General features: G+C 43.8%; 1 non-coding gene and 1 pseudogene across 1 annotated transcript; both read right to left on the bottom strand.

The window, feature by feature from the left end:
• Nucleotides 1-9,000: 9,000 nt before the first annotated feature.
• TRNAG-UCC (transfer RNA glycine (anticodon UCC)) lies at nucleotides 9,001-9,072 on the bottom strand. Its single transcript has one exon. It is a non-coding gene; the product is annotated as a tRNA-Gly (tRNA).
• Nucleotides 9,073-12,766: 3,694 nt separating this feature from the next.
• On the bottom strand, nucleotides 12,767-14,805 carry LOC136882786 (uncharacterized; annotated as a pseudogene).
• Between the last annotated feature and the right edge of the window lie 2,576 nt (nucleotides 14,806-17,381).

Raw genomic sequence — 17,381 nt, 5'->3', positions numbered from 1 at the left:
GAATGAAAAGTTAAGCAAACTTGTAGTTTTCCTTCACATGATGTTGTGATTATAGCCTGTTTCACGTGATATACGTGACTTGATTAAAACAGTTGGCGGCTGTCACTATAGTAACGGCCTCAGGGTTTTGGCGGTCCCGTAGACTTTCTTTCTTTCTTTCTTTCTTTCTCTTTTTCTTAATCCGTTTACCCTCCAGGAATCCCGATTTTGCCGCCTCAAGGGCAGTGTCATGGAGCGTGAGATTTTGGGTCGGTGGATACAACTGAGAAGGAGGACCATTACCTTCCTCAGGTACACCTCACTTGCTATGCTAAACAGGGACCTTGCGCGGGGATGAGAAATTCGGAAAGGATATACATAGAAGAGGGAAGGAAGCGGCCATGGCCTTAAGTTAGGTACCATCCCGGCATTTGCTTGGAGGAGAAGTGGGAAACCACGGAAAACCACTTCAAGGATGACTGAGGTGGGAATCGAACCCCCTTCTACTCAGTTGACCTCCTGAGGATGAGTGGACCCCGTTCCAACCCCTGTACCACTTATCAAATTTCGTGGCAGAGCCGGGAATCGAACCCGGGCCTCCGGGGCTGACAGCTAATCACACTTACCACTACACCACAGAGGCAGACTTCGTAGACTTACTCATTATAAATAAAAGACAAATATTATGTGGATAATAAATTTTATTCTATAGAACGTGGTATACTTGGAATGAGGGTAATAACTCGGTGTAGAAATAAGATAATTTAAGACGTCAATCTTTCTTTTCCATTATTAAATTTGTTATTGTACACAACTGACCACGATATATTCACAACGACAGCTAACCTCCAACCGAGCACTCGAGTCAACACAGCGCCATCGTATAACAGGGTATGCCTGTGACGTCACATAGCACAAATTTGGTATACCTTGAAGCTCTATTTCAGGAAGCTACGTTTCAGGTTTTTTTTTTTGGTGCAACATGCAGCCTCCTCTTTAATCTGTCAATTGAGACATTAATCACAATCGACAGAATCGTAAGTTAAATACTCTGGGAGATACCGCGTTCTACCCAAACACTAAAAGTGTCTTAAATTTCTTCTTTCCTTGTACCCGTTGTTGAGAAACGTAAGTCGATGCAAGTCACGTATTGATCGGGTTCTAAAACACGGCCACTTTGGTAATTCATTAATTCCCCAGCATGCACTTCTCTCTGTCACAGATGGCCAGCCCGATATTGTTTATTACTTGTAATCTTTAACAGGGTAAATCAGAGGTGCGCTTATGAGTTCTGAACGATGTGATATTCCAGAGAAGAGAAATAGCCTGGCGAAGGTTCTGTTACTCTCCCCACCACTAAACGAGGTGTATTACGCTCATCGTACGGTATTATAACGGTAATTAGGTCATTTTTCGCTTGCTGTAACTTTGACAATGACATGTTCGCCAGAGCATTGTTAAATTCCTCCATTAGGAATAGGTTGTAACTTTCTTCGTTTCCTGTTCGCGATATTTCGTTTAATTCTGCACACATCAATTACCCAGCAAATTAACTACAATCTTTTTAGGAGCTACAATCTTTTTGGAAGAAGTTCGCAGATTTCGTCCCAAGGTTTTCTATTTACACCGTTAGAAATATTTTATGAGGATCGCGATACTTGGGTCATGATTTTTACACCCACAAAACAGAAAGTTCCTGTAGATGCAGAGTGGGTCTTGGCTCAATAGTGGCCATGGCTGGTCCGTGGTCCAACAGCTCTGCACTCTAACCGGCCAACCGAGCAGAGGAGGAGTGGCCACGGCTCTTCGTGGCTCTACGCCCCTGCATTCGGGAGACGGGACAGGGGTGGACCTCACGGCTAGCCCCAACCGTCGGCTGTCCTGAGAATGGCCATTCCCCTGCATTAAGGCGAATGCCGGGACAGTTCCTAGTATAAGACACGGCCACCAAACCCCTTCAGGGGAGGAATGAAAACATTTTAGTAATAGTACACAAAGTTATTCTCACCGCTCGTAATTAAATAAATACGCAGACCTTCTATGTGGAAATTCAATTTTCACCGCGCTGTCTTAGTTCACACTTTGAAAATACACTGACTGACAGAGCAAATGCAACACCAAGAAGGAGTGGTTCGAAAGGGATGAAAGTTGGGGAAAAAACAGAGACGGCACGGACGAATAATTGATGTTTATTTCAAAGCGATATGCAGGTTAAAAATGCGCACGGCATCGACTCAGTAGGATGTAGGACCACCGCGAGCGGCGATGCACGCAGAAACACGTCGAGGTACAGAGTCAATAAGAGTGCGGATGGTGTCCTGAGGGATGGTTCTCCATTCTCTGTCAACCATTTGCCACAGTTGGTCGTCCGTACGAGGCTGTGGCAGAGTTTGCAAACGGCGTCCAATGAGATCCCACACGTGTTCGATTGGTGAGAGATCCGGAGAGTACGCTGGCCACGGAAGCATCTGTACACCTCGTAGAGCCTGTTGGGAGATGCGAGCAGTGTGTGGGCGGGCATTATCCTGCTGAAACAGAGCATTGGGCAGCCCCTGAAGGTACGGGAGTGCCACCGGCCGCAGCACATGTTGCACGTAGCGGTGGGCATTTAACGTGCCTTGAATACGCACTAGAGGTGACGTGGAATCATACGCAATAGCGCCCCAAACCATGATGCCGCGTTGTCTAGCGGTAGGGCGCTCCACAGTTACTGCCGGATTTGACCTTTCTCCACGCCGACGCCACACTCGTCTGCGGTGACTATCACTGACAGAACAGAAGCGTGACTCATCGGAGAACACGACGTTCCGCCATTCCCTCATCCAAGTCGCTCTAGCCCGGCACCATGCCAGGCGTGCACGTCTATGCTGTGGAGTCAATGGTAGTCTTCTGAGCGGCCGTCGGGAGTGCAGGCCTCCTTCAACCAATCGACGGGAAATTGTTCTGGTCGATATTGGAACAGCCAGGGTGTCTTGCACATGCTGAAGAATGGCGGTTGACGTGGCGTGCGGGGCTGCCACCGCTTGGCGGCGGATGCGCCGATCCTCGCGTGCTGACGTCACTCGGGCTGCGCCTGGACCCCTCGCACGTGCCACATGTCCCTGCGCCAACCATCTTCGCCACAGGCGCTGCACCGTGGACACATCCTTATGGGTATCGGCTGCGATTTGACGAAGCGACCAACCTGCCCTTCTCAGCCCGATCACCATACCCCTCGTAAAGTCGTCTGTCTGCTGGAAATGCCTCCGTTGACGGCGGCCTGGCATTCTTAGCTATACACGTGTCCTGTGGCACACGACAACACGTTCTACAATGACTGTCGGCTGAGAAATCACGGTACGAAGTGGGCCATTCGCCAACGCCGTGTCCCATTTATCGTTCGCTACGTGCGCAGCACAGCGGCGCATTTCACATCATGAGCATACCTCAGTGACGTCAGTCTACCCTGCAATTGGCATAAAGTTCTGACCACTCCTTCTTGGTGTTGCATTTGCTCTGTCAGTCAGTGTATATAGTCACAATCACCGAGCGAGTTGGCCGTGCGGTTAGGGTCGCACAGCAATGAGCTTGCATTCGGGAGATAGGGGGTTCGAACCCACCCCGTAGATGGTTTTTGGGGGTTTCCCATTTTCACACCAGGCAATTGCACGGGCTGTAGCTTATAAGGCCACGGCCGCTTCTTTCCCACTCCTAGCCCTTTCCTACCCTATTGTCGCCATAAAACCTATCTGTGTCGGGGCGAGGTTAAACCACTAGTATAGGTATAGTAGTATACCTACAGTCAAAGATGCTCGTCGTTGATGGACTTGACAATAAAAATCTAAAGTAATGAATATTTCCACTGTTATAATTCGCGCGGTAAAATAAAACAATGTACTGTGTGTTCAGTACGGTATTATCCCATGATGAGACTGCCCATGAAGACAAACTAGAGTAGGTACTGTATACTACGTGTATTATATCTTTAGCTGTAAGGCCGCGTGCACACCGAGCGCTCTTCGCATAGTGTGTCGCGTGTTGCTCAACGCTAAGCGTCACGCTAAGCGTAACCAGTGCTTTGTTCCTAAGCCAGGTGTTTACACAGCCCGCGCTCTGCTGCGCTGAACGCCTACCTTACAGCTAAGCGAAGCGCCAGACAACGCGCAGTGTTGGTTAATTGCTTAGCGTTACCTAGCTTGTTCTGAAGCTATGGAAGAAGAAATTATTCATGCAGTGTTTCAAAGAGAAGAAATATGGAACCCAAGACACAAAAACTATAAAAATGTAACTGTTTTGCAAAATAAGTGGACTTACGTATCTACAACAGTTTTATCACATTCCTACAGTAAACATATACCGTAACATTACTTCTACTGTCACATTTTACTGGGCTTAACATTGTGACAGGATGAAATTGCGTATGGATTTTAGTGTCGGAAGTGTCCGAGGAGAAGTTCGGCTTGCCAGGTGCAGGTCTTTTGAATTGACGCCCGTAGGTGATCTGCGTCGTGATGAGGATGAAATGATTATGAATACACACATACACCCAGCCCCCGTGCCAATGGAATTTACTAATCATGATTACAATTCCCGACTCTGCCGGGAATTGAACCGGAGACTCCTGTGACCAAAGGCCAGTACGGTAACCATTTATCTATGTAGCTGGACACTTTGTGACAAAGTGCATTGAATCTATAACTTTGCAAATGGAGGGTGGTAACATGAAGAATATCACTCTGCAGGCTAGGAGTGGGTTTGGAAGTAAATATAATATTTGTCTCATATTTACTTCACTTTTGTTACGATGATAAATTGTGTATGCTAATTGTAACAGTATTGTAAAATACGTCCGCCTCTGTGGTGTAGTGGTTAGTGTGATTAGCTGCCACCCCCGGAGGCCCGGGTTCGATTCCCGGCTCTGCCACGAAATTTGAAAAGTGGTATGAGGGCTGGAACGGGGTCCACTCAGCCTCGGGAGGTCAACTGAGTAGAGGTGGGTTCGATTCCCACCTCAGCCATCCTGGAAGTGGTTTTCCGTGGTTTCCCACTTCTCCTCCAGGCGAATGCCGGGATGGTACCTAACTTAAGGCCACGGCCGCTTCCTTCCCTCTTCCTTGCCTATCCCTTCCAATCTTCCCATCCCCCCACAAGGCCCCTGTTCAGCATAGCAGGTGAGGCCGCCTGGGCGCGGTACTGGTCATACTCCCCAGTTGTATCCCCCGACCAAGAGTCTGAAGCTCCAGGACACTGCCCTTGAGGCGGTAGAGGTGGGATCCCTCGCCGAGTCCGAGGGAAAAGCCGAACCTGGAGGGTAAACAGATGATGATGATGATGATGATGATTGTAAAATACTATTTATAATTATTATATAAAGAGCGTGATTTAGCCGGAAATTTAATTTCCACGTATTTGCTGCACGGTGCTCCTGGACAATTGGGAAAATTGAATTTCTCCCAATACTTCTCTGCTACTTGTCGCCACATTTCAGTTGCAGGGTTTGGAAGGTCAAAGGTATTTTTTGTCGTTCTTAAGTAATCATAAAATTTATCGCGATAAAGTCTTGCATCTCTGTACAAACGATGGAATTCTCCGAAAGTAATTCGTTCTTCATTAAATTCATGAATCCACTTTCGATTCTTCTTTCTAATTTTTAATTTTAGGTAACTGTTATCCATCAGTAAACTGTTTCTAGTGTACATGGATAACGGCATTAGTTTGTGACGACCCTAAAACGCATCGCGCCAAACTACGCTGAGAGCACGGCGTAGAGTTTGCAGTGTGAACAGCAAGCACGCCTTGCGCTATGCATAGCATTTCACGCTACACTATGCTCAGTGTGTACGCGGCCTAAAGATGCCGTCTCAACAAGTGGAATAGAACATTTCAGGGTTGACAAGACGATATTCCCTGTCATTGATGGAGGGAGATTGAACCTTTCACGGAATTTCTCGAATGCCTTGGGAATTGTTCCTCTTGCTCCGACCAGCAGACCTGTCAGTATAAAAGTTTTGTTATTTTCGCTAAATAGATAGAGCTAGTAGTTTTGAAGATTTTCCGAATTTTATAAAAAAGGAGGGATGAGGGCGTGATTAGCGTAGTGGCTGAAATTCGAATCCTGGGTTGGAAAAATCACGTGACATCAGGAATGATCTTAAAACCCTGATCGAAATCAAAATGAGTCCTTGTGGCTTCAGTGTCCTTAGAAATATCTGGATATATTCGGAAGTTTGTGAAAAAATAACAATCGCTAATATGTTCATTATCATTCCTCGTAGGCCTACAGTAAAACCCATAACGCATAAAATATAATTTATCTTAGTTTCTGTAACGTCCGGTATTTAATATCGATAAGATCTATATTAACGGAAATATGTGAGAATTACATTTCAGACCTTCCCCTAAACTACTCTCTCCAGCTTGAATAAAAACGTACAGTCTAGATTGGAATCCCGTCTTACCTAGTCTTAAGTACCAATTTTCATTCAGACATGTTGAGGCGTTTTCTCGTGATGCTAATACATACATACATACATACATACATACATACATACATACATACATACATACATACATACATACATACAGTCAGACATAACGGAAATTTAAACATTGCATATCCTTTTTATTCCAGATGTGACCGACACAGAAAAACCAAGGTTTTTTTTTTTTTTTTTTTTTTTTTGCTATTGGCTTTACGTCGCACCAACACAGATACAGTATGTTTTACGGCGACGATGGGACAGGGAAGGTCTAGGACTGGGAATGAAGCGGCCGTGGCCTTAATTAAGGTACAGCCCCAGCATTTGCCTGGTCTGAAAATGGGAAACCACGGAAAACCAACTTCAGGGCTGCCGACAGTGGGGTTCGAATCCATCAGATCACAACTCATAGATGAGAGAGTACTGGTATCTCACTCCCGTTTATTCTACATTGTCCGACTGCATGGCTGAATGGTTAGAGAGTTGGCCTTTCGTCACAGGGGTCCTGGGTTCGAGATCTGGCAGGGTCGGGAATTTTAACCATCATTGATTAATTTCCCTGGCGCAGGGGCTGGGTGAATGTGTTGTCTTCATCATCATTTCATTCCCATCATGACGCGCAGGTCGCCTACGGCTGTCAAATCAAAAGACCTGCACCTGGCGAGCCGAACCCGTCCTGGGATCTCCCGGCACTAAAAGCCATACGCCATTTCATATACTTCTACATTCTTGTAGGAAGATACTGCAGGGCTGCTGTCATAGGGGTAGTATAGTTTTCCTTCTAAGGTAGATCTGCAAAATGAAATGCAATCTTTCAGGTTTACAGTTCTCTCTTGCTGGTTGGAATCGAAACCGCGATCTCCCGTGGAAGCTATTAAACCCGTGAAAGATATGTACGGTCGCAGGTGATGCTGTATAGGCTTGGTGACCTAATGAGGATGAACCGGGCGAGTTGGCCGTGCGCGTAGAGGCGCGCGGCTGTGAGCTTGCATCCGGGAGACAGTCGGTTCGAATCCCACTGTCGGCAGCTCTGAAGATGGTTTTCCGTGGTTTCCCATTTTCACACCAGGCAAATGCTGGAGCTGTACCTTAAGGGTACATCCCATCGTCGCCATAAGACCTATCTGTGTCGGTGCGACGTAAAGCCCCTAGCAAAAAAAAAACAAAAAAACAAAAAAAAACAAAAAAAAAAGGATGAAATGAATAGCGAAGACGTCATGAACACCAAGCCAGGGGAATTAACAGTACAAGGGGGTTGATTCTGAGAATTGAACCGGGGCCATCGGACCAAAGGCAATTATTCTATTCATTTAGCCACAAAGCCGGACTTAAAAATGCTAAGGAGTGATCACGTGACTAGTATTGACAGTAGCAGAGACCAGGCCAGTAGCTTGTGAAGCAGTCTTGACAACACAACAAGCTTCTCCGTTGGCTGTTGGCTGCTGCTCAAAACGCTTAAGGCATGATGTTCACTAAACCAACCACCGAAAGGGGGTAACCTAAGTCTAGTGGTAGCCCACGTCTTGATCCCAACATACGCCACTGTAACTTGTGCTGTTTTAGGGAATGTAGTGATATTTACAACTAGAGTTATTTCGATGTAGGCAAATAGGTTATAAAGATCTTGTAGGCTTGTTGCAGGTGTCCCAAGAATAGTACATAAATAAATAAATAAATAAATAAATAAATAAATAAATAAATAAATAAATAAATAAATAAATAAATAAATACCTCACATAAGTGAAGCTGTCGTCAGTGTGAGAATTCGAATCTCGGATTTCCAAACGTCACAGATTTCCCATGCGATCATTGAGTGTATTTACCCACTTGACTTCTCATTCGGCTTGTCCTCGCACTTGCAACGGCTACCTCAGTGATAATTGATAAAGCAGTGACGATGGCACTCGGCTATGACGCTCCTCTCGCAGTTTTCTGTAGATGTCTGTAACCGCGTCCGCCTCTGTGGTGTAGTGGTTAGTGTGATTAGCTGCTACCCCCCGGAGGCCCGGGTTCGATTCCCGCCTCTGCCACGAAATTTGAAAATTGGTATGAGGGCTGGAACGGGCTCCACTCAGCCTCGGGAGGTCAAAGGAGTAGAGATGGGTTCGATTCGCACCTCAGCCATCCTAGAAGTGCTTTTCCGTGGTTCTCCTCCAGGCAAATGCCGGGATGGTACCTAACTTAAGGCCACGGTCGTTTCCTTTCCTCTTCCTTATCCATCCATTCCAATCTTCCCTTCCTCCCGCAAGGCCGCTGTTCAGAACAGCAGGTTTGGCCTCGTGGGTGAGGTACTGGTCATCCTCCCCACTTGTATCCCCCGACCCAGAGTCTGAAGCTCCAGGACACTCTCCTTGAGGCGGTAGAGGTGGGATCCCTCGCAGATAAAGAAGAAGTCTGTAACCACATGTATTTAAAGTGGCCTACGTGTATGTAAAGATGAAAGTTGAAGATAATTCTTTATTTATAAAGTAAGTTAAGCACTTTTAGTAGAAAATACCGTTCAACTTATCATTTGGGGGTTGCAACTAAATGAAAAATAAAAGGAAACGGAAGCAAAAATCAGTGCGATGGCCGGGAATCGAACCCGGATCAACTGCTTGGAAGGCAACTATGCTCACCATTACACCACCATCGCACGACGTGCAGTGTTCTCCAGCAAGAGAATATAAGGCAGTACTTCGTGATTGGGAGTAATGTGGAGGGGAGATAGAAAGAAATCAGATTGTCCATAGAACGTAAAAACCGTGGCCAGGAACAGGTGGAAAATGTATTTGAGTGAAGGCGCATGATTACATCGTCAAGGCGTCAGCTAGACGTCAAGTTGGGCACGTACAGTAGGAAGTAATTTTAGAGTATTCAACAGATGTAAACTGAACGTGTTTTAGGGGCATACGAAGCTTTCCTATTCTTGCCCCATTTGCCTCTGGTGCTACTTGACCCAGAAGCCAGAAGTAGCCTATTCCCAGTTTTTAACTTAATGCTCACAGTGTCGTTTCCGTCGCAACACTGCACGGTATATTCAGTATGCCTACTTAGTTTGGTTCTGTTGTTAGTGCAAAAGAGGGTGGTTATTTTTGTTTTGAAAGGCAAAGCGTGATTATCTGATCTTGTCAATTCGAAAATTGAGGTTATAAAGGTTATAATGAATGCCAACAAAACTAAGAGACCATGTGATACCGTAGGCGTATGTTTACAGCAGACTAAATGTTTGTTAATCTTGCGGGACCCACACTTCATCAGTTTTATCCACTACCATATGTGAAGACTTGGTTATCATCAGGAAGATGGTCAGCAGTTGACCCTAAAGGTCAGCAGAACCTCGTTCCTGTGCATCTACAGTGCGGTATGTGGATTATGCTGAAACGTTAGGTGAGTACTGGTAGATTATATTTTTCCAACTAAGGCACAGTGTAAAAAATGTAAATGGACCGTTTAACCGATGGCATTATTTGTCCTACCATCATTAAATTGTTTTTATAGACATCAATGAAGGGATGTTAAAATATTATTATTATTATTATTATTATTATTATTATTATTATTATTATTATTATTATTATTATTTGTCTGTCACCGTCGTTATCCTGTTCGAGTTGTGTTGTTCAAAAACATTTTCACCATTAGAATAATCGCTGCCAGGGTAGAAGTGTTGGTATACTATTTCTAATCGCCAGATTGCGTGCCAAAAGCAGTGTGCAGTGGAGTGAGAGTATACCACGGTGTTGGTGATCCGTCCGTCGGATGGACGCGTTCAACCTTGAACAGAACCCTTGTTGCTGTTTGACAGGAGTAAGCTATGTGTCGGCACTGTTTTTCTTGCTTTACGTCGCACCGACACAGATATGTCTTATGGCGACGATGGGATAGGAAAGGCCTAGGAATGGGAAGGAAGCGACCGTGCCCTTAATTAAGGTACAGCCCCAGCATTTGCCTGGTGTGAAAATGGGAAACCACGGAAAACCATCTTCAGGGCTGCCGACGGTGGGGTTCGAACAAACTATCTCCAGATTACTGGATACTGGCCGCACTTAAGCGACTGCAGCTATCGAGCTCGCTACACTAGGTTTTACAGTCTCCCTTACTACTATCATATATCACGTGATTCATTAAATTTCACTAACTCCTCTGATGAAATTGACGTCAGGAAGTTCATCCGGTCGTAAGAGCTCGCTGCGAAGATTCGTCTCACTTCATACCCGACCCCGACAAATTCTAATGTTGAAGACGGCACAAACATCCAACCCCCGAGCCAGAGGAATTAACCAATGAAAATTAAAGTCACCGACCTGACTAGAAATCGAACCTGGGGCCACTCGGATCAAAGGCCAGCATGCTAGCCATATATCCGTATGTGCATGAAACCGAACGCTTGCGTAGTGACCTAGCCACTCGATTTCCAACCTGAGTGTCATAGATTAGAATCCCGGTGACTTCGCCCTCTAAACCATTGACCATTCTGACAAGGAGCCGGGCTAAGAAATTTCATTTCGGGTAGGTAAGTGAATTGCATTCCTTTAAAGAACTTTCTTTTATTCATCCGTCTCGTTTCCCTTGTCTCATGTGCTGGTGCTACTGATAGGATATTTTATGAATGCCTTGTAACTCTTCCATGTAAAATGAACCTAATTAATAAATTTCAAATTAAAAATGTGTATATTTCCAGTAAATTATACTGTGATTAGACAACGTACAGAAAGGTATACTGCTAGTTTAGCTAACGTGTGTGTGTTGATCTGCAATGGATTAGGAGTTTGTGAGCCGACTAAAATGTGAAGAACTAGAGGCAGTCACCAATACAGAGAAGTAAACGGACAGATTATAGATTTAACCCTCCACTTCTGTGAAATCCGTACGGCTCGGCACAATTGTTTTCCTGCCGAACCCCAGCTAGTAAGTATAAACCGCACTCTCTCGGAAGTGGATCTCGCTGAGCCATCACTCATCGCGAACCGGGAGGGGAGAAGTCTTCTGTATTAGTCTGATTGAATAATAAACTTGTCAGCGAAGATAAAAGGCGTATGTTGTACTCGACACTTCAAAAACATTGACGGATAGATTCTTCCCTCTTTCACAAACTCTTTTTTTTTTTTTTTTTTTTTTTTTTATCCCTTCTCTCTATTAAGTGGATTGGATTTGTCTTGAAGAAACCTCATGTTACCAGCAGCTTTCGTAGTCTTGGAAATCTTCCAACTGTGACGACCGTATTAAGTCCTTCAATCTCATATCATAACTTCTAATACCAAAAAATGGCGGCTTAATATAATATACTCCTATTCCATTATTTTCTTCAGATTCTTGAGGCTTCATGTTGGACGTCTCCTTCATTACGTAAGCAAACAGCATTCTGAAGCTTCATTCATGAGGCAGCCAATATGCTGGCCAGTCACCTATTTTGCATACGGCCATTGTTATGAAGATTGGGTGTATATTCTAGTGGCAGGGTGGTGTTCAATACCGTATGTTCACTAGAAATTTGATATTCCGTTCAGTGACGTAACAAATAACTCAGGACCTTCTACGTGAAAGAACTAATGGAGGTATCTGCACTATTTACCAACATGTTTCATATTATTAAAATTATAATTTTGTGTATATAATTCAAATTTTTGCTTCATACTTCTAATAATAATAATTTCGTGCGACTATTTCTAGCCGAGTGCAGCCCTTGCAAGGCAGACCCTCCGATGAAGGTGGGCGGCATCTGCCACGTGTAGGCAACTGCGTGTTAGGCTGATGACACACGGAGCGGTTTTCGCCGAGTCGGCTGCCGCCTGTGATTGATACACAGAGCGGTTTTTGCGACTGTGACGAAACCACTGCCTGCTCGATCTGCATCTAAATTGGCTGCTTATAAGCAGTCATCGGGTGCGTATCGAGCAGGCAGTGGACAAAACACACGAACGAGTGCGACGTTAGGCGAGGAAGCTAGCGTAGCAGAGATGGATCTTCATGAGGAACGTGCAGTACTTTTGTCACTAATTTACTTACGGTGGCGGCGGAGAAGGAAACATCGGAGAATATGGATGCATCCAATAGTGGCAGATAGAACTTCAAAAGGCCTATTTTACACTTTATTTAATCAAGCACGGCAGGATGAAGAAAAATTTTACAATTTTGTTCGTATGTCTAGTGAATGTTTCGACGAACTGTTGAACATCTTAAATGAAAAGTTGAGAAAGCAAGACACTCCTATGAGGAGCAGTATTCCACCTGAAGGAAAACTGGTGATAACTCTCAGGTAAGTATAGCATATTATTAGAATACATATGTTCAATTGTTTAGAAAACAAGCACAATCATTTCACATGAAAAATTAAAGAACTGCAACATTTAAAAGAGACTGATATCTGAGTCTTCTCCATCTGGACTGAAACTGGACACACATGTAGAAAGGGAATTTTCTGGAGACGGAGCTGCTGCTATTGTGCGTGAACAACGTGGGGACTGTATTTTACTGCTATTTTCGTATTGTTGTTTCTCCTGTTGTGTAGGAACAGAGGAATCAAAATAATAAAAGTGTTGATGTTGACGAAAACTTGGATGTTGTTGTTGTTGTGGTGGTGGTGGTGGTGGTGGTGATTGAACCAGAACATTCTGTGCTATTATTTCTTGCCGTGGGTGCTGCATTTGATTCATTTGCGCGTTTAATGCTGCCGCTGTTGATTTTGGGGAAGGTCATCAGGCTTTTCATATACATATTTCATAATGCATTGCATTATGTCCACTCTGGCTTTCATATTTAAAGCCCTGGGTAAGGCTTTCAGGGTGGGAAGAAGTGATAATAAGAAATGACGATTATCATCATCTTCAGCTTTTTCCATTCTCTTCCTGCTTTCTCGATTTTTATCCAGAGCTTGGAAAATCTTGGCCTCCACTGGATGTAGTTTCCTCTTTTTCCCTAATTGTGGACGTCGTGAAGGAACTGTTTCAATAGGAGTTTCAGCTTCAGTGGAAGGTTCAGAATTGCTATCTCCTACTTCCAGATGTAAGGAACTGGTAGTTTTGCGTGGTAATACCGTATCCTGTAAAAAAGACAGTTGTTCCGCATACATGTATGCCGTTTTCTTCCCAGCTCCACTACCAGATTTCCCGTTTCTTGCTTGCATTTCTCTGGTATATCTGTCTCGCACGTTTGTCCACTTCTTGTGAAGTATTTCACCTAAAAGAAATAAAACAGTTATGTTACTTTAAACGGAATTATTCAGGAGAAATCCATATATTATTAATTGGTGTGTTTCGAATACTTTCAGGTATCTGGCAACGGGATGCTCTCTGATAGACTTGCACTACACATTCCGAGTGGGAAGATCAACAGCAGGGACCATTGTCAGGGAAGTTTGTGAAGCAATATGGACATGTGTAGCCAATCATGCATTACCTAAGCTCTCTATAGAAAAATGGCTAGAAATAGCTGAGGGATTTGAAAAGTGTGCTAGCTTTCCTCATTGTATAGATGCAATTGATGGAAAGCATGTGAGAATTGTACAACCTGCAAATAGTGGTTCTATGTATTATAACTATAAGAACTACTTCTCAGTTGTGTTATTTGCCATGTGTGATGCTAACTATTTATTTACATACGTAGACGTAGGATCATATGGGAAGTCAAGTGATTCTGGAATATTCAAAAACTCAAAACTCTTTGAAAAGCTGTCTGATGGTACGTTGGGAATTCCTCCACCAACGCCAATTGCAGATTCATCTTCACATTATCCGTATGTGATAGTTGGTGATGAGGCCTTCCCATTGTCAACAAACTTACTTACACCGTATGGTGGCAGGCATCTAACTGATACGAAGAAAATATTCAATTACAGACTGTCTAGAGCCAGGCGCTATATAGAATGTTCCTTTGGTATTTTAGCGAATAAGTGGAGAATATTTCACAGACCACTGAATGTAGATATTGTTTTTGCTGAAGTTATAATTAAGGCTGCTTGTGTACTACATATTTTGTAAGACAAAAGGATGGAAAACGTGAAGACACTTTCCCACAATGAAACATACAGAACTTAAAGTTCGACAGAATAACGAGAGGAAATCCGAGAGCTGTAAATGTTAGAGATAAGTTCACTCAGTATTTTTCAGAAATTGCTCCATTAGAATGGCAGAATGTGAAAATTTAAAGTAATTTTTGTATTGTATTCGTGACTACGAAATCGAACAGAATCTTGTACTTAAGCCACAAACTTACCTAAGGTCTTCTTTTCTTCTACAGGCGTGTCATGTCCCGCAAACTGATTCACAATCTCTTCCCAAGAGATTTTCCTTTGTGTTTTGTCCATGTAATCACTATGAGTCATATCCCATATTGCTGGCCGGGCATGGACCTCACTGATTAATTTTTCTATGTCAATCCTAACATCCATGATTCTGTCAAGAAGAGATAGAATAACGTAGAAGAATGTTCGTATATGCCGTTGGAATTGTATGTGAAGAATAAATAATTCAATAACATTATATAAAAATAAATTATTAGTCTTATTCTTATTCCAAAAGTCTACTTACTCTATATGTCCTTTTACGAGTATATTATTGAATTTCAAAGATACTTCATGATATCTAATACAAGAATACCTACCAATGATGCAATCGCCGCGTAAATTCAGCCACGGCCGACTGGATCTATCGCTAGAGCGAAGCATCAAGTCGGCCGTGATTCAGCTGAATGTATTAAATCTATGGCGCTAGAGCGCGCACAAAGTCTTCAAAACGCTCGCTGCACCGCCAGCTACACGACAGGCCGAGTCGGCAAATCTGTCGCCTGTCGGCGAGCACCGCTCTGACTGTTTCATCCCATCTGATACAATAGAAACATGCGCCGACTCGGCGAAAACCGCTCGCTGCACCGCCAGCTACACGACTGGCCGAGATATTTCTAAGGACACTGAAGCCACGAGGACTCATTTTGATTTCGATCAGGGTTTTAAGATCAGCCGTTTCTATTGTATCAGATGGGAATTGTTCCTCTTGCTCCGACCAGCAGACCTGTCAGTATAAAAGGCGTGCTTGCTGTTCACACTGCAAACTCGACGCCGTGCTCTCAGCGACACTATGCGAAGCGCGCTCGGTGTGCACGCGGCCTAAAGATGCCATCTCAACAGGTAGAATAGAAATTCCGTGAAAGGTTCAATCTCCCTTCATCAATGACAAGGAATATCGTCGGCCTGTCGTGTAGCTGGCGGTGCAGCGAGCGTTTTGAAGACTTTGTGCGCCATAGATTTAATACATTCAGCTGTATCGAGCCAAACATTTGTACCAGGGTTGGACAGAAGGAGGTGTTAATGGTGCACATTATACTAGAAACGAAAGCGAATGGTTTGATATGAACATGTTCAAGGAATGGTTTACTTCACTTTTCTTGCCGTATCTCAAGAACTTACCCGGTAAAAAAGGAATAATTGGTGCCAGTCTGTCCAGCCTCCTATCAGCGGAGAGAACAACATATCATTTGCCCTCCTACCGCCAAATTCAACTCATCTGACACAGCCATGGAATGGAAGAAGAAGAAGAAGAAGAAGAAGGAACCCTACTCAAAACAGGAGTTTTCAGAGTTTTCAAGGCGGACATAAGAGATGAAAGATCGAAAGCTAGCATGAAATCTGGCTTCAAAGCTGCAGGACAGTCTTCTAAATAGAGCTGTCCTGAAAAGACTTCCTGATTTTACCGAAAATCATACTTTGAAAAAGTCATGCTCTGATTCGTTTAGGAATATCCTAAAGTCATATCGATTAGGAGAGAATAATAATTCCAGACTGAAAGGAGAACGACTGAATACGATGCTTGGACGAAGTGTAACTACAAACCACATATCGGAGCAATTGTTTCTTCTTTGGGGAAAATATAGATTGCTTGCAAACATCCTGTAAATTTGACCTCTGTACACCCGTTACACCACGAATCGTTTTAATTTGCTTGCTGATTGTTGATATTGGTCGTCCTGCAGGTTTTTAAAAACATTCACAGTAGCCGAAGTAACTGTCGAAGAAAACTTCGTTTTTTGAATTATTTGTAGGGTGTCCGAAAACACCGGCGTAACTCCGGCCACATTTCAGTTAATCATAATTTGTTACTGAATAGCAATTAAAATGAAATGAAATGGCGTATGGCTTTTATTGCCGGGAGTGTCCGAGGACAAGTTCGCTATTGGCTTTACGTCGCACCGACACAGATAGGTCTTACGGCAACGGTGGGACAGGAAAGGCCTAGGGCTGGGAAGGAAGCGGCCGTGGCCTCAATTAAGACACAGCACAAGCATTTGCCTGGTGTGAAAATGGGAAACCACGGAAACCCTCTTCAGGGCTGCCGACAGTGGGGTTCGAATCCACTATCTCCCGAATACTGGATACTGACCGCACTTAAGCGACTGCAGCTATCGAGCTCGGTCGAGGACAAGTTCGGCTCGACAATTATGTACATAGATAAAAATGAAAGAACAAACACGTCAGATCTTACATTAATTTCAGAAAATTAGAGGGAATATTTCACGTTTACATTTTAAAAATATACGAAAAAGTGGCTGAAGTTGCACCAATTTTTGGGGTTTCCCTATAACCAGATAAACAATGTTGGTACTATTTGAGGATCCAAGTAGTCTCTGGGCTGGAGACTTCACAGATAATAATAATAATAATAATAATAATAATAATAATAATAATAATAATAATAATAATAATAATAATAATAATGTTGTTGTTGTTGTTGTTTGGGTTATCAGTCCATAGACTGGTTTAAAGCAGTTCTGCATGCCACTGGACCCTGTGATAACGCTTTCGTGTATACGTAAGCTGGGCTGAGTGGCTCAGACGGTTAAGGCGCTGGCCTTCTGACTCCAACTTAGCAGGTTCGATCCTGGCTCAGTCCGGTGGTATTTAAAGGTGCTCAAATACGTCAGCCTCATGTCGGTAGATTTACTGGCTTGTAAAATATCACCTGTGGGACAAAC

The sequence above is a fragment of the Anabrus simplex genome, chromosome 1 (assembly GCF_040414725.1).
Source record: "Anabrus simplex isolate iqAnaSimp1 chromosome 1, ASM4041472v1, whole genome shotgun sequence".
Classification (NCBI taxonomy): Eukaryota; Metazoa; Arthropoda; class Insecta; order Orthoptera; family Tettigoniidae; genus Anabrus; species Anabrus simplex.
This window is presented reverse-complemented; position numbering and strand designations above follow the sequence as displayed.